Source organism: Anabrus simplex, chromosome 3 (genome assembly GCF_040414725.1).
Source record: "Anabrus simplex isolate iqAnaSimp1 chromosome 3, ASM4041472v1, whole genome shotgun sequence".
Taxonomy (NCBI): Eukaryota; Metazoa; Arthropoda; class Insecta; order Orthoptera; family Tettigoniidae; genus Anabrus; species Anabrus simplex.
The window spans coordinates 476,970,103-476,976,102 of NC_090267.1; positions in this window are offsets into that span (position 1 = coordinate 476,970,103).

The following is a 6,000-nucleotide window of genomic DNA, read 5'->3' on the forward strand; positions in this document are numbered from 1 at the left end:
TAGCATATCTGCTGGATAAAATATGAACTCCAGGTGATCACAGATTTAGGAGATATGGGTGGATTTCGCTCCTCACATTTCGCGCCTTCGTAAGCGTCTCTGACAACGTGGTCTTCTTTCAGCCAATGAGATTCAAGCTGTCCGGTTTCCAAGAAATCCAGCCTTCAATTTAATTAATTTGCCAATAAGTATTGATTATTTTTCCATGCATGACCCCTAATAAATTCATTACATTCATCCGCGTACTCATATTAATTTATTACTGAATACATTTGTAGTTACGAAAATATCTCATCCATCATTCCTTAAGATGGTATCACTGAGTCTCCCATCAAATTTTTACTATTGGCCGGCAAGCGGTCACGTGATTTAAATCTCCACCTGCTCGAACTTAGGCTAGCGAACGTACACTCAGCCGCTGTACTTTTCCATGAGGTCATGGAATTTCCGTCCTACCAAAAATATCCCAAGGTCTTACTCATGTGGTGGGTTTTCTTTGTATGACTCTCCCCCTTCCTCTTTCTGACCAAGACTTATTTGTGGACTCTGTATTTCCTTGTACGCCAACTAATGATATTCCCTGCTGTGAAGTAGCTAAAAGTTGTCGGGTTGAGCTAATCCGTCAGGCTCCAGTCTGTCGTCCTTCCTTCGCTCTGATTTCGACATTACCTAAACGAAATATTTTCAAATACACTCCTCTGTATTTCAATAAATGTATCATATTATTTTACCGATCAAATCATGATTGATTATGGGCCTAAGTCACTCGGGTTCACTACGTAGTTATTCAGTTATTTTGAAAATTAGATATTTTGTATTTTATTGCCTAAATTGTCAACACTTTTCGTTTCATTAAAAGTCTACAAAATTTTCTAGGAGGAGAAACGCCTTGTTTGGGCGAAAAAGATACTATTTTCCAATTGATAATTAACACTTTTAAAAATGTTATTTAACCTAATAATTAGGGTTCGGATGTTGAGGAAATGTTCTTCTTTTCTCGAGTGTCCGAAGACGAGGCCCAACATAATACACAGTGGAATCTCGATATCTCGAAACACCTCGGGAACTAAATTTTATTTCGAGTTATCGAATTTTCGAGATACAGAGGATATCGTTTTTGCTATTGGCTTTACGTCGCACCGACACATAGCAGTCTTATGGCGACGATGGGACAGGAAAGGGCTAGGAGTGGGAAGGAAGCGGCCGTGGCCTTAATTAAGGTACAGCCCCAGCATTTGCCTGGTGTGAAAATGGGAAACCGCGGAAAACCATCTTCGGGGCTGCCGACAGTGGGATTCGAACCTACTATCTCCCGAATACTGGATACTGGCCGCACTTAAACGACTGCAGCTATCGAGCTCGGTGATATCGTTTTTGAGTATGCATACTTGTATAGGGCATAATTGATTCGTATGTATCTACGGGCTTATACTGAATGCATTATTTTTAACAGTATTTAAAAATATACGAATTCTATTTCACGGCATCACTTTAATTAAGTTACAACCCTTATTATAGTAACTTTATAGGACACAGTAGTGAAACAAGAAACATACCTCCGTTAACACCTTTGGAAAAAATCGTTTAGTCTCTTCTGTTTGTTACTGTTAACGTTTCCTCCCTTCACGTTGAAAGTTCTCGTCAGTACCATGCAACCCTGATTCGTAAATGGAGCTTGTCATCCGCGACTTCAGGGGTTGCTTTCGTACGTGACCGATAAGTAATTCACACCCGAGAAACAGCGAGGCTTTGCCGATTTTCCGACCACTAGAAGTTTTAGTATTTCGATTCCCGGCTTATTACCTCCTAGCATCACTTCTTTTTGGTAGGGGCTTTACGTCGCACCGACACAGATAGGTCTTATGGCGACGATGGGATAGGAAAGGCCTAGGAGTTGGAAGGAAGCGGCCGTGGCCTTAATTAAGGCACAGCCCCAGCATTTGCATGGTATGAAAATGGGAAACCACGGAAAACCATCTTCAGGGCTGCCGACAGTGGGATTCGAACCCCTATCTCCCGGATGCGAGCTCACAGCCGCGCGCCTCTACGCGCACGGCCAACTCGCCTGATACTTTAAATCTTACTTTACTTGTTAGTGGTGGTGGTGTTTATTATTTTAAGGGGAAGTGCAACTGGGCAACCATCCTCTATATAACACTAATCAGGGAGAAAAAATGGAAGGGGACCGACACTTCGAAAAATGAAGGTATCGGCCAAAGGAAGGCAAGAGCCACAAAGGGCGTGAAAATGAAAGACACCCTAGGCCTCCATACGTAACACCTTGGGGGTCGGAAAAGAACAAGAGTTGACCAACAGAGTTCGGATAGAATAGATGAAAGTGAGGAGCCTTGCACAAGTAAGTGGAAGCAATGTAAGGACTCAGCTAAGGGCCCCGTGGTCGCCAACTACGCTCCAAAGTTCAGAGCCCCTGGCGCCCCTTTTAGTCGCCTCTTACGACAGGCAGTTGATACCGTGGGTGTTATTCTACCGTCCCCACCCACAGGGGGAACTTAATGTGTTAACTGTTCCTCACAAACCACTAATGTCGTACTGCACAGCACAAAATTCGAGTTGCAGAGTGATTTTTGTTTTAAGGGAGGAAACGTTTGCTTCGAAAAATCGATAAATTCGTGTAACAGAATTTCGAGTAATAGAGAAATAAATACACGTGAAGAATAGGACAAACGTTTTCTTTTTTTAAGAAGTTGTTTTACGTCGCACCGACACAGATAGGTCTTATGGCGACGACGGGACAGGAACGAGCTAGAAGTGGGAAGGAAGCTGCCGTGGCCTTTATTAAGATACAGCCCCAGCATTTGCCTGATGTGAAAATGGGAAACCACGTAAAACCATCTTCAAGGCTACCTACAGTGGGATTCGAACCTATTACCTCCCGAATACTGGATACTGGCCGCACTTAAGCGACTGCAGCTATCGAGCTCGGTTAGGACAAACGGCCGGGAAATTTAAGTTAATTCGAGATAGTGAAAATTCGAGTAATGGGGGTTCGAGATATCGAAGTTTGGCTGTATGTTAATTGTGGTCAGAAAATGGTGGGTTTTATTTGCTTCTTTTTTGCCTTTTGTGGCGTTTCTTTTGGCTTGTAGGTCCCTTTTTTAGGTCTTAGCTTCGTTTTTGCAACTTCAGTTTCTTTTGACTACATTTGCACAGCTCATTCTCAATTCAAATCTTCATTAGTTCATCCATCACCTCTTAAACGTCATTTCTGTGGCATGAGAGAAAATGTAATTAGAATGAAACTAATGCTTGAAAAACCGGGAGTAAAAAATGTGCAAGATAAGTGAAAAACTGAATGGAGAAAATTGTGATGTGAGTGTTTTTGAAGAGGAAGATCTCACTTGCTTCAAGTATGAACCCTTAACATCTGTTGATGTGAAGAGAAGTTTCTCGATGTTCTGCAACGTGCTGTCTGAAAACTGACGTCCTTTACTCCTAAGAACTTGCAGATCACTATTGCAACATCAAATGTGGTAAAGTTTACAAATTCCAATTTCTGTAACCCTAGTGTAGTTAAGCCAAATGTGATTTCTGTTATACTAATTTCAATTTATTTCTCCAGGATGTCCATTGCGGGTTCGCTGAATTCATTCTAGGTAGAAAAAAATATTTCATTCTAAATTCTGCAAGTACTTTTTTAAAATTATGTTAATCTAAAAATAACGTCTGAAAGAAGAAGTATTTCAGATATGTTTTCACTGTATTTTGAATTTAAAAGCATTATATTCCTCAATTGAATATGTAAATAAACTAAAATTATGAATGAATTTGGATCGAATTATTACGTCCTTTTTTTATATTTTTAGTTCGTTCGTTCTACCACCTCAAGGGCAGTGTCCCGTAGCGTGAGACATTGGGTCGGGAATACAACTGGGGAGAAGGACCAGTACTTAGCCCAGGCGGCCTCACCTGCTATGCTGAACAGGGTCCTTGTGGGGATGGGAAATTTGGAAGGGATAGACAAGGAAGAGGGAAGGAAGCGGCCGTGGCCTTAAGTTAGGTACCATCCCGGCATTTGCCTGGAGGAGAAGTGGGAAAGCACGGACAAACCACTTCCAGGATGGCTGAGGAGGGAATCGAACCCCCCTCCACTCAGTTGACCTCCCGAGGCTAAGTGGACCCCGTTCCAGCCCTCATACCACTTTTCAAATTTCGTGGCAGAGCCGGGAATCAAACCCGGGCCTCTGGGGGTGGCAGCTAATCATACTAACCACTACACCACAGAGGCGGACTTTTAGGTTTTTTACAGGTCTTTTTTTAGACAATTTATAGGTACCAACTTCCGATCTCTACTAATAGTATAGCGACAGTGTCACCTATGTTATAATTATAGTGTGTTCGTAAATTTTCTGGCAGAACAGTATTACAGATTGTGAAAGAATTTGGGCAAAACGGCACGGTTGGGATGTCAGAACGAAAGTACGACAAGAATTATGATTCAAGGAATTCAAGAACTGGAGCACGGTTGCCACCGGGTAAAAAGTTTCGTACATTTTTCCACTAAAATGTTACTAGATTATGGGAAAAAGTACTAATTTATTTTATACAATGGAGTAGGATTATTCCTAAAGGCAGTATAGAAAACAAAGTATACTTATCAAAAGTACACATTTAGTAGATGAGAAATTTTTAATAATCAGACCAACAGTAATGTTGCAGTTTCAATCACCAGCATCCTCACACATCCAGCTCCAAGCTGACTACGAGTTGAGAGTCATTTATTTATGCTTAGAATATGAACACTATGAATATTTTCGCGCATTTCAGTTCAACATTCACACCACACACACACACACACACACACACACACGCACACACACGCACGCACGCGCGCGCGCGCGCGCGCGCGCGGTTTTGTCTTCATACACTACCCAAAAGTTGGCTGTCATTTTTTAGAATACCGTATATTCACATGCATTTCACATTTTGATCTTCTCTTAATCCTTGGAAAACATTGCCAAAGCAATGAACTGTTTTGAAATGTGAAAATTTTGGGCAGACGGATGTTTTAGTTTCTTCCTTGTTAGAAGGAGCCCATTCAACATACAGGATTTAAGTTTGTTTCTCAATTTGATCTTAGATATAATAATAGCAGAAAAAACCCCTTTCTGTTGCAGCAGAAAAATGTGGTAAACAGAGCACTACCTTCAAAAAAATTGTCAAATTTGGAAAGATGTAGTCGCCTATAGTATTTTTCATGCAAAAGCAAAGTTCCAAAATTTCATAAATTCTTAGTTTTCTTTCAGCGATTCTCTTCAATGTAACTTAAAAACTTTTCTGACACACACGTTCAATATATTTTAAAAAACGAAATGGCGTATGGCTTTTAGTGTCGGAAGTGTCCAAGGGCAAGTTCGGCTTGCCAGGTGCAGGTCTTTTATTTAACGCCCGTAGGCGTCCTGCGCGTCGTGATGAGGATGAAATGATGATGAAGACGACACATAAACCGAGGCCCCGTATCGGCTAAATTAACCAATGATGGTTAAAATTCTGGACCCTGCCGGGAATCGATCCTGGAACCCCTGTGACCAAAGACAAGAAAGCTAACCATTTAGCCACGGAGCCGGACAGTTCAATATACATATTGTTTAATAGTGCGTGTTTTTACAGGTATGTTATAGTGCAATATTTATATTGAGCTCGTGTGTTCGAGAGACTGAAAAGCTTTTCACTTTCTATGGACTTGGCTAACCACCATTTCGTATCTAACTTCATAAACACTTCTTGTAATTGCATTAGGGAAACATATATCTAATGGGATTGGACTGATGGAACTGCCATCTCTTTTGCAATAATCTAGATTCGACATGGACAGGTTTCTTAAAAGTAGGATCTCAAAATCCATCTTCTTAAAAAACTGTTCGCAGAATTCAACATGAAAAGATAGGCGCTTGGCTTTAAAACATCTAATCAATATTTTTTTCTTGTTCTTCTGCTGCAGTAGAAGAGCTTCTACTCTACCTCCGTAAACGGTACTAGATT